At 38.8% G+C, this 26,879-nt stretch overlaps 1 protein-coding gene across 5 annotated transcripts in view; it reads left to right on the top strand.

Annotated features, from left to right (window-relative positions):
• Positions 1-26,879, top strand: part of LRRC4C (leucine rich repeat containing 4C) — a 1,485,185-nt gene that overhangs the window by 321,298 nt on the left and 1,137,008 nt on the right. The window lies entirely within an intron of this gene.

Genomic DNA, 26,879 nt, shown 5'->3' with positions numbered 1-26,879 from the left:
GCAGCCCACTCCAGTGTTCTTGCCTGGAGAATCCCAGGGACGGGGGAGCCTGGTGGGCTGCCATCTATGGGGTTGCACAGAGTCAGACATGACTGAAGCGACTTAGCAGCAGCAGCAGTCACTAAGTCGGAGAAGGCAATAGCAACCCACTCCAGTACTCTTGTCTGGGAAATCCTATGGACAGAGGAGCCTGGTAGGCTAGTCCATGGGATTGTGAAGAGTTGGACCTGACTGAGCGAATTCATTTTCACTTTTCACTTTCCTGCACTGGAGAAGGAAATGGCAACCCACTCCAGTACTCTTGCCTGGAGAATCCCAGGGACGGGGGAGCCTGGTGGGCTGCTGTCTATGGGGTTACACAGAGTTGGACATGACTGAAGCGACTCAGCAGCAGCAGCAGCAGTCACTAAGTCATGTCCGACTCTTTTAGGGCTCCACAGACTATAGCCCATCAGGCTCTTCTGTCTGTGGAATTCTCCAGCCAAGAATACTGGAGTGGGTTGCCATTTCCTTCTCCAGGGGATCTTGCCAATTCAAGGATCAAACCCACATCTCCTGCTTGACAGGTGAATTCTTTATCACTGAGCCACTTAGGAAGCCCTCTGCCCCAAGAAAAGTGGTGCCTATAAACCTTTCCTGCCAAGTCTAATCAACCATCACTTCTATTATTGTGATCAGCCTCTAGAGCAATAAAGCAGAGAGTTGGCAAAATGTTTGACTTCCCCAGAACTATCCAGTTTTTATATCCTATCCCTCATACTCTCTGATCCTTCCATCATTTCTTGTCCTCAGATTCCTGACTCCCCACTGCCTGTCAGTTGTCCCCATATATTTTACCCCTCTTACTTCCCCACTCTGTCATATACACCTACTTTTGACCTGGCCACATGCCTAGACTCAATCTTTCTTTGTCCCTCTTGTCCAAATTCAGCATCATGCATGGGCATTTTCAAGATCTGCCCTTTATGGAAAATGTTACTGCTTCCAAAGACTGAATCAGTCATTCTGGAGAACACCTCTCAGAAGATTTGAGCTCCAGGAAATGGTGGATTTTAGAGAAGTGTCTGTTTCTCCTGGGTAGCTGCATAAATCTACTCTCGTTAAATAGGCATTGAAGTGATGCTTTATTTTGGGACAAAAATAGATTCCCCCATTTACTTTCTCATTTTAAAGAGACACCATTCAACATGATCAACATAAGATACTTGAGATAATCACTAACCCAATTTAACTTAGAAAAGTGAATTATATGAAAGTACCTTACCATAGATTGAAAAATAAGGTCCTTATATGCTCTGGGCAAAGACTCAGGTCTCATGACTTCATGTGACCCACTAGTATCAAATAATAACCCATTTATACAAAACTGACTTGCAGAAATTCTTTTTTGGCTACTAATTCTAGTTTTCCCCAGAAGTGAGAAGATAGTCCTACTTACTGCAGATTCTCACATATATAAAGCCAGGGTACTTTCTAAAACAGTATTCCATTATGCAATTAAGAATAATAGCCTCTTTCCCTGTGTTGCTCTCCTTAAATATTTTCTCCTTCTCAGGAATCTGTGGTTTTCCAGGCTGTACATTTCTAACTCGATTGATCTTTCTCACAGTCTGGTGTATCAATGCATTTTATCACTGTGATAAGGACCGTCTGCACTTCTCTGATTTCTTTATATTTCTCCCAAAGCATGGCATCAGGAATTAGACATGGTAATGCTTGGGGAAAGATGCAGTTATCTAAGACATCCTTTCAGCAACCAGGTATAATTTAGCCTAATAGCCTGCAAATCTCATGATATACATAAACCTAAAGTGGTCTATGGAAAAAGCAAGAGAGTTCCAGAAAAACATCTATTTCTGCTTTATTGACTATGCCAAAGCCTTTGAATGTGTGGATCACAATAAACTGTGGGAAATTCTGAAAGAGATGGGAATACCAGACCACCTGACCTGCCTCTTGAGAAATCTGTATATAGGTCAGGAAGCAACAGTTAGAACTGGACATGGAACAACAGACTGGTTCCAAGTAGGAAAAGGAGTACATCAAGGCTGTATATTGTCACCCTGCTTATTTAACTTATATGCAGAGTACATCATGGGAAACGCTGGACTGGAAGAAACACAAGCTGGAATCAAGATTGCCGGGAGATATCTCATTAACCTCAGATATGCAGATGACACCACCCTTATGGCAGAAAGTGAAGAGGAACTACAAAGCCTCTTGATGAAAGTGAAAGTGGAGAGTGAAAAAGTTGGCTTAAAGCTCAACGTTCAGAAAATGAAGATCATGGCATCTGGTCCCATCACTTCATGGGAAATAGATGGGGAAACAGTGGAAACAGTGTCAGACTTTATTTTGGGGGGCTCCAAAATCACTGCAGATGGTGACTGCAGCCATGAAATTAAAAGCCGCTTACTCCTTGGAAGGAAAGTTATGACCAACCTAGATAGCATGTTCAAAAGCAGAGACATTACTTTGCCAACAAAGGTTCGTCTAGTCAAGACTATGGTTTTTCCTGTGGTCATGTATGGATGTGAGAACTGGACTGTGAAGAAGGCTGAGCACTGAAGAATTGATGGTTTTGAACTGTGGTGTTGGAGAAGACTCTTGAGAGTCCCTTGGACTGCAAGGAGATCCAACCAGTCCATTCTGAAGGAGATCAGCCCTGGGATTTCTTTGGAAGGAATGATGCTAAAGTTGAAACTCCAGTACTTTGGCCACCTGATGCGAAGAGTTGACTCATTGGAAAAGACTCTGATGCTGGGAGGGATTGGGGGCAGGAGGAGAAGGGGATGACAGAGGATGCAATGGCTGGATGGCATCACTGACTCGATGGACGTGAGTCTGGGTGAACTCCGGGAGTTGGTGATGGACAGGGAGGCCTGGCGTGCTGCGATTTATGGGGTCGCAAAGAGTTGGACACGACTGAGCGACTGAACTGAACTGAACTGAAAGTGGTCTATTTTCTTTTTCATTTGTCCCAACACAAGACAGATTTCAAGGACATACTTTTGTTGTTTTTTTTGTTTGTTTGTTTGTTTTTTTTTGTTTTTTAAAGAATTCATAAACACCATTTATTGTCATATAATATTTCAGTGGAGAATCATGACTTAGACTTTTCTATTCCACTCTACTGTGAAATAGAATCTACTGTGGTGACGAATGTCTTTGAGCATAAAATACATCATGGCATGGCAGAAAATGTATGATACTCAGGAATCAGACAAATGCAATTTCAAATTTCATCCACTTATTTGAAAGAGTATGTGACCTAAGATATATTATTTTAGACTTTCCCAACTTAGATCTCTCACACTTCAAATGGATGTTATATCTACCTGGTCAGGCAGTAATGTAAATGTTTATAGTCCAAGTTTTGATTTCTTAAAAAAATGACTACCTGCTCTTTATTCACTTAAAAGATTGTTTCATATGGACACAATTTTAATGGCCAGAATAGATTGAATTATGTGAGGTCCTGAGGTTTCAAAATCCATTAAGAAGATTCTAGCAACTAGAATTGTGCCTAACAGTCATCAGTTCATAGAGTCATGTATATGGGAGGATGAAAAGAAGAATAGATGAGCAATTCTTCACTCATTCATTCATTTAATCAACAAATATCTGTATAAGATATTGTTAAGTGCTAGGGATTATAGCAAGGTACAAAACACAAAATTTTTATGATCTTGGAGCTCATGCTTTAGTGGGATGGAAAAGAAAAACAAAAATGTATGTCATGAGTTAGTTATATTAAAAATAAAAAATAAAAGAGGGTGAACAAGGTGGAATATGTACATTTAGTTTGAAGTAGGATGGTCAGTACAAGTCTCAGTAAGAGAGTGACAGTTGAGGCAAGGGAGAAAGAGAGCCCCTCACCCTTGTCTGGAGGAGAAATTCCATGTAGAAGGAATGGCCAGTTCAAAGGTCCCGAGTTGAAAGCATAGCAGCAACACCACTGTGGTTGGGATGGAATGAGTATGGAAACAGAGTAGAGAGGTGGACAGAAAAGGTAAATCTTTATAGACCATGAATGGTATTTCAGAAATTGCTCTAAATGAAACAAGGAAATATCTGAAGACTTTTATGGACAGGGAATCTTTTTCTAAGGCAATCCATCATGTTGGGGAGATATGATCCATCTATGCCTAAACATATAAACTGCGGGAAAGGAGTGTTCTGAACCCTAGAATTCTACCCCTGTAAGCAACCTTAGAGGCTGGGATGATGCAGTCCAAGTCCCCATGTTCATAGCTAAGGAAATGGTTTAAGGAAGCTATGATGTGTGCAAGATCATGCAGTTGAATCCTCATTCTTTTATTTGTTTTTTACACCCAATAAATTCATGTTTTAAATGGTTTTGTAAAGAGGCTTGGAGAGTGAGAAAGTTGTAGTTTGATTTCCTTAATTACGCCTAAGTTTTTGTGGCATGGCACATTTGTTTCATATCTAGATACTAATCCATGTCCAAAGAGAGAGGTTAAAGTGGAGATTGTTACTTCATGGTCTCTTAAGGAAAGAAGGCACTACATTTAGTGGCTGAAGCTTGGGTTTCTCCTTCAGCTTAATTTCAAAACCCTGATCTTTAACTTATTAGTGTACACCTAAGGCAGGTCACCTGACCTCTCCACGTCTCTGTCTCATCTGTAGATCAGAATTAATAGCGACTTTGTAGTTCTTGTGAACTTGAATTAGCATTCAACAATCTTATCTAAGTTGTTGATATGTTATTTTAGTTATTATTAAATATAGAGCAATGAAATACAAACTTATTGACAGCTATATATTTCTGACACTTGGATACAAGCATTGAATAGACTTCATCTCTGTCCTTAGAGAAGCCTAAGCAGTTGAAGAAGTGTCATAATCTTAGTATTATAGCAAATTATTAGTAGAATAAAAAGCTATACAAAGTCCAGTGGGAATGCAGGGAGAGAGAAGATCCCTAATGTATATATTAATGTCTGACATACTTTTTAACATAGGGATTTGGAAAATTAGAAAAGAGTAAAATAGCGGTGTTTGTAATTTGTTGGTGAGAAATGGACAATATCTTTTGAGAAACTGACAGTTGAGCTAAGACATGACTTGCTGGTCCTATTTATATACTTGGAATTAAGAAGGGGATATTTAAGGTGAGAAAGAGGGTAACAAAGCAACAGAGGTAAGGAAGTCAGTCTTATAAAAAACACACCCCTATGTTAAATTTCCAAAAATACAAGTTTCTAGATCTCACCCCAAATATGCTAACTTAATTGGTCTGAATTGGGACCAAAACATTTACAATTTTAGCAAAGCATCACAATGATCGACACTGGTGATCTGTGTCATACCATGTAAAATACTTTAAACGCTGGATTTCTTGAGGTAATTTTTTTTTTTTTTTGAACACCGGATTGTTAAGGTAGGTTGCGTTTGATTTGTGGGAAGCTTTCTAGCAGCGTTAGCAGAAAGTTAATATTTAGGTAATTAACAGTTTTAAAAAAGACAGTGAAGTGATAAATAGGAGAGAAAACATTACTGAAGGCAGTGTTGACACCCCACTAGAATGTAGGAATTTTTAAAAATCACAGTGAATCAGGGCTAACACCTTTCCTTCACACCACCAGTATTCCTCAAAATGGTAAGGCTCTTCGGAGACGTGGATAGTACTTCTGTTTCTGGCAGGAAGATGTTCTGTGTCTTGGAGCCTGATGGGTCATGTGGCAGTTAATACAGTAACTAGTTTAAGGCATGTCATTAAGTTACCAAGTAAATAGAGTTATAAGCCAGATATTATAGCTGACGTGTACATTGAGGCTGCCCTCTCTCAGCTTTTCTATTCTGAATTCCCTTGCTTTCCATATGTAAGTGAGAACACCTTTTCCTTGCAAAAAATCTCCCTTTCTTAGTAGTAGAACTTCATTTGGATGCACAGCTGGCATTCGCCTGTTTCTTATCTTAGTATTCCATACCTGAGCACTGATTCTCCAGTACTTCCCCAAGCTAACAATAATAGATGATTATTAATAAGTAGGTATACATGAGCCTAGTAAACAATATATTTTTTGGTCAAGATGAGCACAGGGTGATTCTTACTCTGGAAAGCGTATACACTGGTCTCCTCCGTGCTCTAGGGTGCTGATCTCCATGACTTCCAGTTAAGTGTTAAAACATGTTGCTGTTATTGTTCAGTTGCTGTGCGGTATCCGGTTCTGTGACCCCGTGGAGTGCAGCACACCAGGCTCGCCTGTCCTCCACTGTTCAGGTGCCTTTTGTTGGTACCATCTCATCATCTGTCACCCCCGGCTCCTTTTGCCTTCAATCTTTTGCTTGTGTTTCAGGTACTTTACAAAAATGTTAATATCAAAATTACTGCTACTTAGCTTCATGATTCAGTTTGGAAGAATGTAAGATGTATACCAACTAGTCTTTCTTCTATCTTCTTTCATTTCTATTTCTAAATCAGGTCATCCATTTAGAAAACAATGTGTGCTTGCCTGTTCCATAGACATGTTTTCACCATGCGACTATAACATTTAACATTTTTTGTCAAAGTTCACTTTAAGAAACACATGAGAGTTGATTTATAGCTTCACAAAACAGATATACCAATAAATATTTATGTTCTACATAAAAATATATGAAATGTTTTTTTTTTTAATCTAATGAATGGAATAAATTTAACAATATCTAGGTTTGGACTTTATTTTTGTATTGGTGCGTAAGAGTTTTGTAATTTTCATGGATCCTTTCCCCCCACACCCCCCATGGCTATTGGGTAGTTAACAGCTTAGTTATATGTAAGTACAAGAGATTGTCTTAGGTTTTTTTTTTCTCATTATTTGGAATAGTCATCTCACTTCTGTCAAAATTCTGTTTGGGTGTGACAAGCAGAGATTCAAAAAGTGGTTAAACAAAAAGCTGCCAAACTCCCCTTAAAGAGGAATCAGGAGGAGGCAATTTAAGGTTACATAGATTAATGGCACCCCACTCCAGTACTCTTGCCTGGAAAATCCCATGGATGGAGGAGCCTGGTAGGCTCTAGTCCATGGGGTCACTAAGAGTCGGGCACAACTGAGCGACTTCACTTTCACTTTTCACTTTCATGCATTGGAGAAGGAAATGGCAACCCACTCCAGTGTTCTTGCCTGGAGAATCCCAGGGACAGAGGAGCCTAGTGGGCTGCCGTCTATGGGGTCGCACAGAGTTGGACATGACTGAGGCGACTTAGCAGTAGCAGCAGTAGATTCTTGATAAGAGACTCAGCATCTTTCTATCTTCTATGATATTCTTAGTTCAGAGTTTCCATATTTGAGGTCACCTCATTGTTAGTATGTTTCCCTGGTAGCTCAGCTGATAAAAAATCTGCCTGGAATGTGGGAGACCTGGGTTAAATCCCTGGCTTGGGAAATCCCCTGGAGAAGGGAATGGCAACCCACTCCAGTATTCTTGCCTGGATAATTCCATGGACAGAGGAGCCAGCAGGCTACAGTCCATGGGATCTCAAAGAGTCAGAAATGACTAAAGCAACTTAGCATACATGCATGCATAGTTAGTAGATGGATGGTAAAGTTCCAACTGACTTGCCTGTGTTCCAGAAAGAAGGTAGTAGGTTAAAGGGTAAAAGTCATATTTAAGCTGAGCCAGTCCCCAGTTTTAGATGTGTCTTCCCAGAAGTTGCATCTGGAAAATTCCACTTCCATTCCATTGGTTAGCACTTAGTTAAATAGCCACTTCTACTTGTAAGAGGTCCTGGATATGGACCAGGCATATTGCCCCACATTCCACTAGAAAGAAGAGAAAATGGATATAGGACAGGCAGCTGGAGTATTTTCCCCATCACCCTTTGTTCCTTGTCTCATATTTTTCATCTTAATTTCACTAGTTTTAATTTTGCCCTTTTTAAAATTTTCCTCAAATCTGTTTTTGAAGCAGGTGGTACCTAAAAATGAAAATAATAATTTACTAAATAATAACACTAACAGTGCACATGTGCTTAAGAACTGTGCTAAATATATTACCTAAATGTTTTTATGTTATCATTTCAGAAGCATGATGGGGGGGAGGTTCTATGTTTGCCTTCATTTTGTCAGTGATATATTGATATGTGCTGCTGCTGCTAAGTCACTTCAGTCGTGTCCGAATCTGTGCAACCCCATAGACGGCAGCCCACCAGGCTCCCCCATGTCTGGGATTCTCCAGGCAAGAACATTGGAGTGGGTTGCCATTTCCTTCTCCAATGCATGAAAGTGAAAAGTGAAAGTGAAGTTGCTCAGTTGTGTCCGACTCTTAGTGACCCCATGGACTACAGCCCACCAGGCTCCTCTGTCCATAGATTTTCCAGGCAAGAGTACTGGAGTGGGGTGCCATTGCCTTCTCCGATATTGATATGTAAGAAAACTTAAATACCTTGCTGAGGTCACCCAGCTAATACATAAGAAATGTGGGTTTCTTTTTTAAGTTAATTTACAATGTTGTGTTAGTTTCAAGTTACTCACAGCAAAGGAATTCAGCTTTTTCAGATTCTTTTCATTATATTATAAGACACTGAGTATTAGTAACATGTGCTGTACAGTAGGTTCTTGTCATTTATCTAGTGTGTGTATAGTAGTGTATAGATGCTAATCTCAAAGTCCTAATCTATTTCTACCTTCCCCACCATTGTCCACTTTGGTAACCATAAGTTTGTTTTCTCTTTGTGAGTCTATTTCAGTTTTGTAAATAAATTCATTTGCCTAATATTTTTAGATTCCACATATAAGTTATTTCAAGTGATACATCTTTATCTGACTTCCTTCACTTAGTATGATAATCTCTAGGTCCATCTCTGTTGCTGCAAATGGCATTATTTCTTCATTTTTATGGCTGAGTAATATTCCATCATATATGTGTGTGTGTGTGTGTGTGTATATTTTTTTTCCAGTTTTAAGCATCAGTTTTATTAAACAAAGCAATAAGTGCACTCCCCAGAAAAGAGGAGAGCAGGTGGTCTGTGAAGCAGAAGCAGCCCTGCAGTGAGAGTAGAGTTTGGTTTTTCAGAATGGTTCAAAGTCCCTCCTTGTGACCTGAATCATTGGATTGACAAGTTGATTGACAGTGCCAGGTTAGATGACCGCATCTTCTTTATCTACTCATCTTTTGATGGACATTTGGGCTGCCTCCATGTCTTGGCTATTGCAAATAGCGCTGCTGTGAAGGCTGGGGTACATGTATCTTTTTGAATTAGAATTTTCTTCAGATATATGCCCAGGAGTTGGATTACTGGATCATACGATAACTCTTATATTTAGTTTTTGGAGGAACCTGTATACTCTTTTCCATAGTGACTGCACCAAGCTAGACTCCCAGGAACAGTGTAGGGGGGTTCCTTTTTCTTCACGCTGTCTATAGCATTAATTGTTTGTAGACATTTTAATGATGGCCATTCTGACTGTAGGAAGTGATATCTCATTTTAGTTTTGATTTGCAAGAGAAATGTGGGTATCGAATTGTCATATTTCTTTATTGACAGGCTCATCTGTTGATTAGTTTAAATATTCTCCCATCCTGCATATGAATGAATTGATCTATAACCTCCTGCTTCCTTAACCAGGTTGTTTGGATCTTTTTTCTCCCACCAATACTGAGAAAGAAAAAAAAAAAATTAACATTTTCTTCGTCTTTCTCTCACATTTTTTACCTTTATCTTTATTTCATGTGAAAACCTCAAGTCCTGACATCTAGGGGAAGATAGCCTCAGTTAGAGAGGTCATAGTGTCATTTAGCATATTTGGATCAATGCCTGTAAATCCATCATGTTTGTAATTGTCAAATATCTAATTGTGCAACATATTGAAGTCTCTCTGAGAGCAGTGATGGTGTTTGCATTTGTCACAGATTTGGTTTTTCATTCTTAGTACATCACTAGCATTTATTCCATATTCTCATTCATTCAAAAATTATTAAAAACCTCAAGTTTTTAGCACTGTCATAGATACTGTGAACACAATATTTAAACAAGTCTCATGCAGTGAACCAAGTCTATCCACATGAAGCTTATTGTCTGTTATGTGAATGGGTGAAAGTTAGGCCAAAAAAAAAAAGATATGTGTGTGATATTTCAGATTTTATAATGATAAGCAGAAAAAAAAGAAGGGAAGGGAAGAGAGAAAAAGTGTTGGGATGGGAAATGGAGGAGTTGGCCAAGTTTTCTCATTGTTAAAGTGACACGATAATAGAGCACAAGGTCCTGAAGGAGCAAGCCATTTGGCTATCTGAGAAGAACATTCCAAGAAAAGGAAGCAGGAAGTGCAAAGGCTCCATGGGGAGAGTATGCGAAGGTATTCAAGGAATAGTAAATATCAAGACTATTGTAAAAAACCCATTGAAAAGCTCTGGTAACAAGTATAAAATTTTAAAGGATAAGAAAAAATTCAGTCATAAGGTTATTATCTCTAATACTAGTCATCACACAGATACCAAATCTTAGAAATAATATAAAGATGCAAAACCTAAGAAGCACATGCAAAAAACAAACAAACAAACAAAAAAACAAACAAAAAACTAGTGCCTGCAAATCTACCTTTCAATCTCAGGTCCTCAGGCAGTCACTGCCTTCCTAACTATAAGAATGGTTCTTGACAGTGAAGGGCAACATTTCCTGCATAGTAATGGCATAATAGATGAGAATCACCAGGTTAGGGGCTTTATATGAAATCATTATCTCAAAAAATACTTTCAACAAACCTGCAAGGTAAAGTAGTCTCTTTTACACAGATGGTTTCATGAAGACCTTTACTCAAGGTCATAAGAATATACTAGCTAGAAACATAAAAATGTCAAAAGTATGTCTTGAAAATTAAATATTCCCCAAATTTAAGACAGTATTATATAGGGAAATTTTCAGAAAAAAAAAACGAGACACAAAACATAGAGATTGCTTTCTGTTCCTATAATTTTTGCAGTTATAGGTAGTCCAAAACATTTAAAAATTTAAAGAAGGAAAAATATAGATAATGTAGAAATACAGAACAGTAAAGAAATGCAATTAAAATTATAAAGAATTTCAATATAGGGGTCAGTATGGACTCATCAAAATCTATGCTTTAGATCTGAATATGATTTAATGAAGCTACCACTGTATTAATTTATGCATTGATTTATTACTCCATCACTGAATACATGTATCTGTTGAGGGCCGACTGTATATTGGGTGGTATTCTAAGAGGTTGAGATGTACAGTGTATAAAAGACAGGGCCCTAGGCTTCTATAGCATCAGTCACTCAGTCGTGTCCAACTCTTTGAAACCCCATGGATTGACTGCAGCATGTCAGGCTTCCCTGTCCTTCACTATCTCCTGGAGTTTGTTCAAACTCATGTCCATCGAGTCAGTGATGCCATCCAGCCATCTCATCCTCCGTCATCCCCTTCTCCTCCTGCCCCCAATCCCTCCCAGCATCAGAGTCTTTTCAAATGAGTTAGTTCTTTGTATCAGGTGGCCAGAGTATTGGAGCTTAAGCTTTAGCATCAGTCCTTCCAAATGAATATTCAGGACTGATTTCCTTTAGGATGGACTGGTTGGATCTCCTTGCAGTCCAAGAGACTCTCAAGAGTCTTCTCCAACACCTCAGTTCAAAAGCATCAATTCTTTGGCACTCAGCTTTCTTTATAGTTCAATTTATCTATAGCATAAATTTAGGAAAAGAACTAAATCGCAAATTAAGAACCAGATATTGTTAGACATCCATTTCCTATTAAAAAGAAGAAAAGTAAGTGGATAAATATTAATGAGAGTGTTTTTATTTGCTTTGTTATTTATTTTGGATTTATCTTTGGCTGTGCTGGGTCTTCTTGCTGCACGTGGACTCTCTCTAGTTGCAAGAGCAGGGGCTACTCTCTGGTTGCATGCAACGGCATCTCATTGTGGTGGCTTCTCCTGCGGTACACGGCTTAGCTGCCCTACAGCGTGTGGGATTCTCCTGCCCAAGGGATTGAACCCACGTCCCCTGCATTGCAAGGTGAATTCTTAACTACTGGACCCCCAGGGAAGCCATGTTTATTTTTGTTTTTAATGGAGTAGCCAGAATATAACTTTCTGAGGACATGACCCTTGAGCAGAGACCTGAGGATGTGTAAGGGCAAATAATGTGATAATCAGGGGGTTACAGGTCGTACAACAAGAAGAGCAATCATGTCGGTCTCAAGGCTGGGGCATATTAGGTGTGGTATGTGTTTGGAAAGATGGAGTTCAACTAATCAACCATTCTTTTTTTTAACATTAAAAGCCTCTTGGAGAAATTTTTTGAGAAGGTCTGAATCCTGGGGAAAGGAATACATTCAGGTCTCTGTGATATGCTGGTGCAGTTGTAATTCCAGATTATACTGAGACCACCAAATATAATTTGCTGCCTTTTATTAACTTTTGTCACTTCGGTAAGCTATTCTTTTCTCTGTGATTACATTCTTTAAAATATTTATTAGATGCCTACTGTTTACCAGGCACTCAGTATTTGTACATTTGGTAATTCTTGTTGTTAAGTAGTACCAAAACATACCTTCAGCTCCCAAGGGTGTTCAGTTAAAAAAAGTAAAATATTTCATCTGAATATTTAAGAAATTCCCCTGTAAGGCAGAGTATTTCCACATATAATACCATATAAGATAGTAGTGATATGAATCATCCCAATAAGTGTGATGTCAGTGTGTATGTGCTAAGTCACTCAGTCATGTTTAACTCTGCAATCCCATGGACTGTAGCCCTTCAGGCTCCTCTGTTCATGGGATTCTCCAGGCAAAAACTCTGGGGTTGGTTGTCATTTCCTCCTCCAAGGAATCTTCCCAACCCAGGCATTGAACCCATGTCTGATATATCCCATGCATTGACAAGCTGGTTCTTTACGACTAGCCCCACCTGGGAAGCCTAATAGCAGTATGTGTGTGTTAGCCACTTTGTCATGTCCGACTCTTTGCAATCCCATGGATTGTAGCCCACCAGGCTCCTCTGTCCATGAAATTCTCCTGGCAAGAATACTGGAGTGGGTTGCCATTACCTTCTCCAGGGGATCTTACCAACCCAGGGATCAAACATGGGTCTCCTGCATCGCAGACAGATTCTTTACCATCTGAGCCACCAGGGACACCCTAAAATCAGTATCAGTTCAGTTCAGTCACTCAGTCGTGTCCGACTGTTTGTGACCCCATGAATCACAGCATGCCAGGCCTCCCTGTCCATCACCAACGCCCGGAGTTCACCCAGACTCAGGTCCATCGAGTCAGTGTTGCCATCCAGCCATCACATCCTCTGTCATCCCCTTCTTCTCCTGCCCCCAATCCCTCCCAACATCAGAGTCTTTTCTAATGAGTCAACTCTTCGCATGAGGTGGCCAAAGTACTGGAGTTTCATCTTTAGCATCATTCCTTCCAAAGAAATCCCAGGGCTGATCTCCTTCAGAATGGACTGGTTGGATCTCCTTGCAGTCCAAGGGACTCTCAAGAGTCTTCTCCAACACCACAGTTCAAAAGCATCAATTCTTCAGAGCTCAGCCTTCTTCACAGTCCAACTCTCACATCCATACATGACCACTGGAAAAACCATAGTCTTGACTAGACGAACCTTTGTTGGCAAAGTAATGTCTCTGCTTTTGAATATGCTATCTAGGTTGGTCATAACTTTCCTTTCAAGGAGTAAGCGTCTTTTAATCTCATGGCTGCAGTCACCATCTGCAGTGATTTAGGAGCCCCCAAAAATAAAGTCTGACACTGTTTCCACTGTTTCCCCATCTATTTCCCATGAAGTGGTGGGACTGGATTCCATGATCTTCATTTTCTGAATGTTGGGCTTTAAGCCAACTTTTTCACTCTCCACTTTCACTTTCATCAAGAGGCTTTTGAGTTCCTCTTCACTTTCTGCCATAAGGGTGGTGCCATCTGCATATCTGAGGTTATTGTTATTTCTCCCAGCAATCTTGATTCCAGCTTGTGTTTCTTCTAGTCCAGCGTTTCTAAAGATGTACTCTGCATATAAGTTAAATAAGCAGGGTGACAATATACAGCCTTGATGTACTCCTTTTCAGTATAGACACCAGTTATACCAAAAGCTTCATGGAAGAGGAGGGATTTAAGCTTTTGTATATTTGATGTAAATCCCTACAGATCTTTTAATCTTCTGATACAATTTGTAATCAATTTTTCCAGATATCTTGGCTAGCAAATAGACAAGTGAGTGTTTTAAGAAGTAAATATCAAGTGCTAGAGGGAATATTATGGCAATTTCAACATAGAAATTTCAAATTTATGATTTCTTGTATTTACACAATTTACTAAGTCACAATCTACAACCATTTAGCCATGTATGGAAATAAAATTTGACAAAATGTTTTCCCTCTTTTGGTATCTGAAACTTCTGTCAATATAATATGAATATATGGTGAACGTCAACATACTAGGAATCAGCGAACTGAAATGGACTGGAAAGGGTTAATTTAACTCATATGACCATTATATCTACTACTGTGGACAGGAGTCCCGTAGAAGAAATGGAGTGGCCATCATGGTCAACAAAAGAGTCCGAAATGCAGTACTTGGATGCAATCTCAAAAATGACAGAATGATCTCTGTTTGTTTCCAAGGCAAACCATTCAATATCACAGTAATCCAAGCCTATGTCCCAACCAGGAACGCTGAAGAAGCTGAAGTTGAATGGTTCTATGAAGACTTCCAAGACCTTTTAGAACTAACACCCAAAAAAGATGTCCTTTTCATTATAGAGGACAGGAATGGAAAAGTAGGAAGTCAAGAAACACCTGGAATAACAGGCAAATTTGGCCTTGGAACACGGAATGAAGCAGGGCTAAGGATAATAGAATTTTGCCAAGAGAATGCCCTGGTCATAGCAAACACTCTCTTCCAACAACACAAAAGAAGATTCTACACATGTACATTACCAGATGGTCAATACTGAAATCAGATTGATTATATTCTTTGCAGCCAAAGATTGAGAAGCTCTATACAGTCAACAAAAACAAGACCAGGAACTGACTGTGGCTCAGATCATGAATTTCTTACTACCAAATTCAGACTTAAATTGAAGAAAGTAGGGAAAACCACTAGACCATTCAGGTATGACCTAAATCAAATCCCTTATTATTATACAGTGGAAGTGAGAAATAGATTTAAGGGCCTAGATCTGATAGAGTGCCTGATAAACTATGGAATGAGGTTTGTAACATTGTACAGGAGACAGGGGTCAAGACCATCCCCATGGAAAAGAAATGCAAAAAAGCAAAATGGCTGTCTGAAGAGACCATACAAATAGCAGTGGAAAGAAGAGAAGCGAAAAGCAAAGGAGAAAAGGCAAAATATAAGCATCTGAATGCAAAGTTCCAAAGAATAGCAAGGAGAGATATGAAAGCCTTCCTCAGCGATCAATGCAAAGAAATAGAGGAAAACAACAGAATGGGAAAGACTAGAGATCTCTTCAAGAAAATCATAGAGGGCAAGGGAACACTTCATGCAAATATGGGCTCAATAAAGGACAGAAATGGTATGGACCTAACAGAAGCAGAATATTAAGAAGAGGTGGCAAGAATACACAGGAAAACTATACAGAAAAGATCTTCATGGCCCAGATAATCACAATGGTGTGATCACTCACCTAGAGCCAGACATCCTGGAATGTGAAGTTAAATGGGCCTTAGAAATCATCACTATGAGCAAAGCTAATGGAGGTGATGGAATTCCAGTTGAGCTATTTCAAATCCTGAAAGATGATGCTGTGAAAGTGCTGCACTCAATATGCCAGCAAATGTGGAAAACTCAGCAGTGGCCACAGGAATGGAAAAGGTCAGTTTTCATTCCAATCCCAAAGAAAGGCAATGCCAAAGAATGCTCAAACTACTGCACAATTGCACTCATCTCACATGCTAGTAAAGTAATACTCAAAATTCTCCAAGTCAGGCTTCAGCAATATGTGAACCGTGAACTTCCTGATGTTCAAGCTGGTTTTAGAAAAGGCAGAGGAACCAGAGATCAAATTGCCAACACCTGCTAGATCATCAGAAAAGCAAGAGAGTTGCAGAAAAACATCTATTTCTGCTTTATTGACTATGCCAAAGCCTTTGACTGTATGGATCACAATAAACTGTGGAAAATTCTTCAAGAGATGGGAATACCGGACCACCTGACCTGTCTCTTGAGAAACCTATATGCAGGTCAGGAAGCAACAGTTAGAACTGGACATGGAACAACAGATTGGTTCCAAATAGGAAAAGGAGTATGTCAAGGCTGTATATTGTCACCCTGCTTATTTAACTTATGTGCAGAGTACATAATGAGAAATGCTGGGCTGGAAGAAGCACAAGCTGGAATCAAGATTGATGGGAGAAATATTAATAACCTCAGATATGCAGATGACACCACCCTTATGGCAGAATGTGAAGAGGAACTAAAACGCCTCTTGATGAAAGTGAAAGAGGAGAGTGAAAAAGTTGGCTTAATGCTCAACATTCAGAAAACAAAGATCATGGCATCTTGTCCCACTTCACGGGAAATAGATGGGGAAACAGTGGAAACAGTGTCAGACTTTATTTTGGGGGGCTCCAAAATTGCTGCAGATGGTGATTGCAGCCATGAAATTAAAAGACGCTTACTCCTTGGAAGGAAAGTTATGACCAACCTAGATAGCATATTCAAAAGCAGAGACATTACTTTGCCAACAAAAGTCCATCTATTCAAGGCTATGTGTTTTCCAGTGGTCATGTACAGATGTGACAGTTGGATTGTGAAGAAAGCTGAGCGCCGAAGAATTGATGCTTTTGAACTGTGGTGTTGGAGAAGACTCTTGAGAGTCCCTTGGACTATAAGAAGATCCAGTCAGTCCATCCTAAAGGAGATCAGTCCTGGATGTTCATTGGAAGGACCGATGCTGAAGCTGAAACTCCAATACTTTGGCCACCTCATGCGAAGAGTTGACTCATTGGAAAAGACTCTGATGCTGGGAAGGGTTGGGGGCAGGAGGAGAAGGGGATGACAGAGCATGAGATGGCTGGATGGCATCACGGACTTGATAGACATGAGTTTGGGTAAAATCTGGGAGTTGGTAATGGACAGGGAGGCCTGGCATGCTGAGGTTCATGGGGTTACAAAGAGTCAGACACGATTGAGCAACTGAACTGACTATTGGTAAATAAACGAAAGCCTATATAGAATATATTTTCTAAAATCTGAGTAGCATCAAAGAACAAAACTTTGTATAGAATTTTATTTGTGCATATATAAATGAATATGTTTTTATTTTATAAGAATAAAAGAGCTATGGAAGAAATGTGGAAGATACATTTAAAATATTGTGGTATCTAAAAACAGAAGTAATATTGCCCCTGTCAATCCTGAAATCCAGAAATAATTATTAACATTGCCATATGTTTTCTTCCAGACTTTGATCCTTATGTAATACATTTTATACCTGAGTCTTCTGTAACTGAAAATGAATGCAAAATTATGTTTCCTGATCTTATTAAGTATAGAGCACATGGTTTTGCATATTGCAGTTTTCAGAACTAAAATTTTCAAATGAAGGTAATGATTCAATTGATATTTAATGTTAATACTTTTCTTTTTTGTTATTATAAACACTTTTGATATTAATAATTACCCCCAAGGCCAAAATTCAGTGCCATGTTGTCTATGATTTCTTTCTTGATTTTACTAAATCAAAAGATTGAATATTTCATTTGAACATTCTTAACCTTTTAATTCCACTTATTTAATTGTTTTCATGCTTGAATTATCTCCTCTAGAAGGAGTGACTGAGCACACAGTAGAAGTGAAAAATCTTTTTATTTTATTTAGTTATTTTGCACATTCCAAGCATTCTCTAAATATTTATTAAATAAATGTCTAAGGGAAGAACAGTTGAGGAACATAATGTGTACATGCATATGTGTGTGTGTGTTTGCATGCATGTGCTCATTCACTAAGTCATGTATGACACTTTGCAACCCCATGGACTGTAACCCACCTGGTTTCTCTGCCCTTGGGATTTTTCAGGCAAGAATAGTGGAGTGGGTTGCCATTTCCTCCTCTAGTGGGTCTTCCCAACAGAGGGATCAAACCTGCAACTCCTGAGTTTCCTGTGTTGTCAGGCTGATTCTTTAGCACTGAGCCACCTGGGAAGCCCATATATATGTATGCATTTATGTATGTATATATTATATGTCCCTGGAGAAGGAAATGGCACCCCACTCCAGTGTTCTTGCCTGGAAAATCCCATGGACAGAGCAGCCTGGTAGGCTACAGTCCATGCGGCCTGCAAAGGGTCGGACACGACTGTACATATGTATTATATGCACATATGTGAATATATATATATGCATATATAATGTGTGTATACACACACACACACACACACACACACACACACACACGCATTCTTAACTTTAATTTCCAAGATTCCTTGTCAACATAGTTACTTGTTTTGACAATTGCCCAGGAGATTATATTGCCTCAATTTAAATGCAGAGTTGCTGAAATTTAAACATAAGCTCATGCAATGAAAGCTCTTATAATTGTCAGACATTTCAACTTAAGTAAACATTAGCCTTTGCAAAATAAATTTGAACTGGCAGCCAATTCACAAAATTGCTAATTGTTCTTACTTAACTGTGTATCTTAGTTGGTATTTGGTCCTTAACTATGAAATGTCTGTGTATAGTCCATCTTATGCCCTACTAATATTATTTAAACCTAAGCTCCCTGAATTACCCAAAGACATAATTTGCAAGTCAAATATTTCATATATTTCAGCTAATGTATAACTTATACTGACATATATATCTATATATACACATATATATATGTGTATATATAGATATATATGTGTGTGTGTTGATTACTAAAATATTTTTATTCATTATGCACTCTGTCAACTTGTACTTCTAGAATACATGTGGTGACCTTGAACCCAGGAAATGTGGTTTCTATCTTAAGGCATTGGTTCTCAGCCAGGGATGATTATGCTCCCGCCCCGATCCCTCGGACATTTGATGATGTCTGGAGACGTTTTTGGTTGTCATGTCTGGTAAAGGGTGGCAACTACTAATATCTAGTAGTTAGAAGTCAAGAATGCTGCTTAATATCCTACAATTCGCAGAACAACCCACGCAACATACAATTGTCTGGTCTATTGCTTATCCCACTGAGACTGAGAAACCATGTCTTGTATGATATCAGTTTCAGAGTAGAAGACAAGCCTGTTATTATATCAGTGGATTTAAGATTTTAATAAGTACCAAGGATAAGTATATGTGGCGGGGATACAGAGGAGGATGTGGTCAACTTTCCCTGGAAAAGAGACTGAAAGTTTTAAGAAAGTGATGTTGAGCTGAAGTGGGTGAGAGGGGCCAAGGAGAAATCATTTCAGGGTAAGGACATTGCTTGAGCCAAGTCACGGAAAGACAGTACAAATGGCTTAAGTGAACAGCAGTTCTTGGTGGTGGTATGAATCACTATGCAAAATAATTCTGGATCAGCAAAGGCTCAATTATGAAGATTTGGTTTTGTAAACTGAAGAGCTTGAACTTTATTCTATAGGGTAAGGAAATCCACTGAAGAGATCTAAAGAGTATGCATTAGTTATTTAAAAAAAAATGAAAAGAAAGTGAAAAGAACAAACATGATAAGATGCATGGCTGTAGTTTGGCTAACCATTAAATAGTGCAAGTTTAGATCTGGAGAAACTGCTCTATCCCACCAGAAGTGCGATTTGATGGTAGCTGTTGTGAAATGACAATGCTAGGAAGGCTGAGGGTATAGAATTTGCCTTTTGATGGAATGTGGGAGTTGAGATGTCAAATAGGACTTTTCAGAAGTCAGTTACTTGTAACATTGGAAGTAGACTAGTTTGTTCAATAAGAACATCAGAAGAGGATATTAATCCTCTGACATATCTCATTGTCAAGCAGAGAAAGAGAAGTTAGATTTTGCATGTTATAATAGGTAGTCAGAGAAATGATGGGCCAGGAAGGTGGTGTGGTGACGTACAAAGAGCATAAGAGACATCAGGTTATTATCTGAAATTAAGCTGACACAGAAGAGTTTTATTTGCACTCCAAACAAATCATGAAAGAAGTATGTTTGAAATGGTAAAACTCAAGAAAGTGTTTTTTGTTGATGGCCATTCTGAACCATGTGAGGTGATACCTCATTGTAGTTGGATCTGCATTTCTCTAACGGTTAGTGCTGTTGAGCATCTTTTCGCGTGCCCCTTGGCCCTCTGTATGTATTATTTGGAGAAATGTCTGTTTAGGTCTTCTGCCCATTTTATTTTCTATGTTGAATCTAGAAAAATGGTACAGATGAACCTATCTGCAGGGCAGAAATTGAGATGCAGATGCAGAGAATGGCCACGCAGACATGGTGAAGCAGGAGGGGTGGGGTGAGCTGAGAGATTGGAATTGACATACATATGCTACCATTTATAAAAATAGCTAGCTACTGGGAACCTTCTGTGTAGCACAGGGAGCTTATCTCAGTGCTCTGTGGTGATCTAGAGGGGTGGAATGGGGGGTGGGTGGGCAAGAGGCTTAAGAAGAAGGGAATATATGTATATGTATATGTATAGCTGACTCACTTCATTGGATAGCAGAACTAACACAATATTGTGAAGCAACTATACCCTAATAAATTTTTAAAAAATCAAGAAAGGGACTCCTTAGATTGCAAAATGAAAAAAAAAATTCAAGATAAAATTAATAATCAGAGGTCCCCAATTTCCAGTTATTAGAACTGGAAAACTTACCTTAAATTCTTGGTCTGATATTTCAGTACCCTCAGAGAGGAGCTACTTACACAGGGAGACTGAATGTGTATTATCCACTGGACCTTTGAGACAGGAAGGTATCCTACTATGTCCTCAACAACAAAATTCTAACCACTAGCCATGAGTGAAAACAAGTCATTTTTTTAGAAACAGGCAATGTGAAACACTTGAAGCAAATTTGTGAGTTCCAAATTTATATTCCTTATGTGATGTGAGAATGGCAAGTTGAGAACTTACCAACATTCTAATATAAACTCTGAAACCATGACAACAATGAGGAGATGAATGTGAACTGGCACCCAATGGATGTTGCTACTAACTGGGGCTCCTTAAGGAGACCAAAGTCTGTGTGGTTTAAACAGCATGTATATATTTTCTCTCGCAGTTCTTGAGGCTGGAAGCCCAAGATCAAGGTGTTAGCAGCGCTGGTTTCTGGTGTGATTGCTCTTCTTGGTGTGTTGGTGGTTTCATCTTCACTGTGTCCTCACCCAGGGTTTCCTCTGCATGCGTTTTCCTGTTAACTCCTCTTCTTCTGATGAGAACACATGTTCCATTGAATTAGGATCCCAACCTGATGACATTGTTTGACCTTAATGACCTCTTTAAAGACCTTTTGTCCAAATACAGCCACACTGGGTGTTAGGGCTTCAACAGCACATGGATTTTGAGGAGACAAGTCAGTCTATAACAACCTTCATGAAGATTCCTTAAGACATTTCAAGTCACCTGTAGGGAGTCATAATTAAAGCGGATCAGAAAATTCAACAAATATAATTCACACCCTGGAATAAGAAATAATAGAACTAGTCAGAGGAGACATTAAAGTAAATGTGTAAACGTTTAAATAGATACAAAAAAGAAAAAGAACCACAGGCATCAAACTTGAAGAAAGACCCCTATCTTGTTATCTTACTATGAAACATATGAGTTGTATGATTTGGAGGTTGTAAGTAAATAATTTGGTAAAGATGTAGATAATTGTAAATGTTAGTAACTTGAAAATAAATCTGTTTAAATAATTAGACATTCACCATGGGTGTAAAGATATGAGGAAGATACGATACTACAGAAAACATACAACGGAGTTTTTAGAAGAGGAGAATAAAGGAAAGTAAAAGATACAATGACTCAGAAATCTACTGGATTGAAAAGAGATTTCAACCTTTAGAATTACTGAGTATACTACATTCTTGACAGGATGATCAAAAACAATTCTAGACACAGATATATTGCCCTGAAACTTCAAAACTCGCACAACCAAAAAAAAAAAAAAAAGTCTTAAAAGCAGACAGAGATGAAATATCTATTACAATCAAAGGAATGAAAATTAGAATTACTGAAGATGTCTCACAGTCATGATAGAATGATAACTTTGAAGGGGGGATGACATATACTTGTCAACGTAGAATTCTATACTTAGTCAAAGTATAATTCAGGGGAAGAAATTTAAATGTTCATAAAAATACTGTGACAATTAACAATTCTAGATTCTCACAAAAAAAACAAACAAACATGGAAATCAGTAAGAGGAGACTGAATCCTCTCCTCCCCAAATAAGGATGAGATGGTTAGGAAATATTTTGATAAACATATAAATGTAAGAAAACCTGGACTGTAGAAAAGAATGATGTAATATTAATTTTTGATCATTGTGGACAAGGTATTTTATAGGCAAAAACAAGACAGCTTGGTGTGGTACATTAGAGGAAGAACTGTGGTGTGAAGATATTCTAAAGCTTTATTTGGTTTGAGAAGTGACTAGACATATTGATTATCTATAAACTCTTAAGTATATATGTTTAAACTTTCCATCCCTCTATCCGTCACTATTTTGGGGATGCGTTTGGGAGTAAGTTGCGGACATCGGTGTACTTCCCCTGAAATACATCAGCATATAAATCATTAACTAGAGGTCAATATTTGTATGAGTGAACACAAACAGAAAAGAAAGAATATTTTATATCCAGATAAGGAAATGAGGGAGGAATAAAGAAGCTTGTATCAACCTAATAGTAGGATTAAAAAAATGGATATAAATGATAGAGACCCCCTAGAGTATAATGGTTTCCTCTGGGAAGAAAAGGGAGTAACATTGAGGAGAATTACAAGTTGGGCTTTAGCTTTTTCTAATATATCAGTTCTGGAAAAATAAATTAGTACAAATTGTTAAGCAAAATGTTAAGATGTGCTAAATCTGTGGATAGATGAGATCTGTTAGTTGTTACGATCGGTATATTCCTATATGTTTTAAATATCATATTAACAAATTGAAAATGTACACTGGTGTAAGTTAGAGCTGTGTTCTTAACCCATTCCTTACATATACTATGTAACTTGAGTAAAATTATTCCATTTCTTTAGGTTTCAGTTGCTTGCTTTTTAAAGGTATACATGATTACAATATTCCCTACCTTTCAGTGTTGTTTCAACAGTGTGAAGTGTATGGTACAGTATTTGGAGAAAATACATGATAACTGGTAGAAATGAAGTAGTTTATTTCATGCAGTAGCATGAAATCAAAGAGAGGAGAATTTTCAGAAAGGGAAAGGAGGTATTGTTTGTATCACATGCAAGCAAAATGTTCAAATTACTGAGACTGACCATTGGATTTAACTCTAATGAGGTCATTGATGAAGTTTTCCTGGGCAGTTTGGGGAGACTGATAACAGTAGAGGACTACAGACAGGGATTGAAGAGGGGAAGGACAGATAAGAAAAGATTGCACTATCTTGTTTGAAACAAGAAGGCAAGGAAAAATTGCCTACTTATTTATAGAAGCAAGAGAGAAAACAAGAATTTTAAAACTGGGAGGCTACAAATGTGAACTAATTTAACTAGTTCAGTTGTGAAGGAAAATGGGTCAGAGACGAGAAGAAGACAGAGGGTTGTGCCTCTGTGTGTGTCTGTGTGTGTAACAGTAAGGATTTTGGCATTTAACAGACTGAAAGGAGAGACCCAGTAGCAAGGGGAAAAGTGGAAATGTTGGAGCAAAGTAGACCCTGGTACATCAAGTCCTACAAGAGACAGTGTGATGCTCAGTCGCTCAGTCGTGTCTGATTCTTCGCGACCCTATGGACTGTAGCCCGCCAGGATCCTCTGTCCGTGGGATTTTCCAGGCAAGAATACTTCAGTGGGTTTCTATGCCCTCCTCTAGAGGATCTTCCCCACCCAGGGATCGAATCCGTGTCTCCCAGGTTGCAGGCAGATTGTTTACAACTGTGCCACTGGAGAAGCCCAAAAGAGACAGTAGGGGTGGGAATTAAGACCGCAGGTGGAAGACTGGGCCTTAAGCGAGAGAGAACCACCTGTCTGAGATTAGAAGAAGCTGAATGCGCGTGCTGACAGAGGTAGTGCTGACCTGTGGGTGAAGGACGGTGAGGGAGTTTATGACTCTTACCTTCAAATTTGTCTGTGAAAGATTAGCGGGATTCCTCCACTGAGCAAGTGCATGTACTTTTGTTATTGTTGTTTGTGGATTTGGCCCTTGTCAAGAATAAGGACTCAGGCATTGACATACTTCATAAAGGATGTTCCTTCCAAGGAGAAAATTAGATTCAGGCTCAAGTCTCCTTCTCTAAAGTGGGTTTTTTGTATGTGAAGCATCATTGTTTGAGACCTCAAGTTATCACACTCATTTCAGAAAGTCATGAAAGGTCCACGGAGGGGACTGAGGTGTGAGAGTTCCTGGCTCAGCCTTTTGGGAAATAAACAGGCACCAAGACTCCACATTTTCATGTCCTCTACAAAATCGGTTTTCCAAAAATAGACTCGCACAAGCTGTAGTCACAGTTGAATGTCATGTTTCTATTATTGCGATGACATAAAATCATTAAAGCACTGCTAGTTGTAAAAGCAGTCATGTCTGGTAATAGAACTGCTCTGTGCCCATTCAAAGGGAATTGCATTTTAAATGGCACATGCAGAGCAAGGACAGGACGGCCAGGGACTGAGGTGTGACTTCCACAGCCATTTATGACACGTCCTCCTTTGATCTCACTGTAGCAGGCACTCAAGTTCTTTGTTCTTAAAAGTGGTGTCATAGTGACTGGAGTGCATGAACACAGGTTGTAAGAAGGTTTCAATTTTTTTGAGTCATCTGCTAATTTTTAATAATATTTTCTATATTTAAAGTACTTGAAAAATTATTAAAAGTTCCTAATATCAGGTTTCAACTCCTGCCTTCCTAATTTCACAAAGTTGTTTTTTTTTTTTTTTGTCTAGACTTCTTTGTATATCACAAATATCATAGAAGCTGAATTATGGATACCTACTATGTCAGGCATGTGATCTCAGTTAATCTCCATACAACCCAATGAGATAGCTATTACTAATATTAATATTACCATGGACAAATGAATGCACCAGCATCTTGAGACTGAACTCCATCTTTTCAATATCAATTGGGATTCAAACTCACGTCTGAATAAAAATGGTTGAGATTTAAAAGAGACACTGAGTCAAATGTTACTTTAAGTTTTGAACCTATTAAAGAATGGACAGGGAAGTTTTGACTTCCTTAGAAATTCAGATATTTAATTTTATTATTAGAAAAGCTGTGTTGAGAAACACACCTGGTACATAAGGTCAAAATAGATTTCCTATCTTCCTCCTAAAATGCCCCTGGCACCTTGTATGGTGAGAGGTATAGTTGCAAGTGGGTTTCCCAGGTGGCTCACTGGGTAAAGAACCTTTCTGCCAATGCAGGAGACTTGAGACACATGGGTCTGATCCTTGGGTCAGGAAGATCACCTAGAAGAGGGCATGGAAACCCACTCCATTATTCTTGCCTGGAAAATCCCATGGACAGAGGAGTCTAGCGGGCTATAGTCCATAGGCTCACAAAGAGTTGGACATGCCTGAGGCAACTTAGCAGACACACACACACAGTTGCAAGCAGAAATACAGCCTACCTCTCACCTTCCAGGAACAGATGGTACAGGTGCTCTTATCCTATGCAGTAGAGCCACTCCTCTTCTTGTGGAAGGGGAATGGTCAGAGGTGTAGGGTTGGATTCCAACTAACACCTCCAAGACAGCCAGAGGTTTATCAGTAGAGGAAATAAATTATTCACCCTAGATATGGCACATACTATCTCCACAGCATCTTATTTCTATGAATTGGATTAGTTTCCTACACTAAGTGTAGGATCATCCATGTAATGGGCTTCATAAGAGTAACAAGTGTGTTAATCAAACCTGGACAAACTCCAGGAAGCTCACATACTAGGACTGATGAAAGAACATTACGTTGGAGGCATCACCACAGTAGAAGTCCATGCTCTCCATTTCCCTTTGTACTCTGGGGGTGCACCCAGGAGTCTAGTAAATCTAAGCCTAGAGTACCAGAAGACTTTTAAAAAACTAATTAGCAAAGTAATAGTCCCTCCCCAGCAATGATTAAGAGCCAGAATCCATCAGCTGCAAGTATGGCATAATCTTAGCTCCAAGTCTTATCCTGCCAAGCTTGACGTCCATAGTTAAGAGAATACAGACCTCTTCCTTGACAGGATCAGTGTCCCACCACTTTGTCACACTTGAACATGGCTGAATCAGCAACATCAGAATTTTACTAGAGTTTGGTTGCTTAACGATTTTGCTGTAGCTGATTTCCAAATAACCTCAGGAGGCCAACAACTTCTTTGGGAGACTGGCATATGGAGAATATGTCTTGGACAAGCCAATTTTTACTTGTCAGTGTTGGCTTGATTTTTGTCTTCTTATTACACCATGATGCTTAGTTCTGTGTATTGCAATATATAACTTGCATAAAAGAAATAATACACAGATGAGTGAATAAATGAATGAATAATTGTGTAGGAAAAAAGTACAGTCACTTGGGCTTTCCCTCACACCACTTCTCCATTTCTCATCTGTCAAGAGGTACAAACAGATTCCTAGGCACTAGTTAGGAGCAGAAGCTTAAGTATCTTCATAAATAAATCTCCCTTCTTTGATCTGAAACTCAGAATCACTTCATTGTCAAAGAATCTTTACCACATCAACTACAGAGTCACAGACTATAAAATAAGTGTTCTCTGAATCTCTTAATGAAAACTCTCGAGTTTATCTTTTATTTCCTTTAGAGATGTGATTTAAAAAAAAA

The sequence above is a fragment of the Bos grunniens genome, chromosome 15, assembly GCF_055505025.1.
Source record: "Bos grunniens cultivar Pamir isolate PY7600 chromosome 15, Bosgru_T2T1.0, whole genome shotgun sequence".
NCBI classification, from domain to species: Eukaryota; Metazoa; Chordata; class Mammalia; order Artiodactyla; family Bovidae; genus Bos; species Bos grunniens.
Note: the sequence above shows the minus strand (reverse complement) of the source record. Positions and strands in the feature narration are given on the sequence as shown.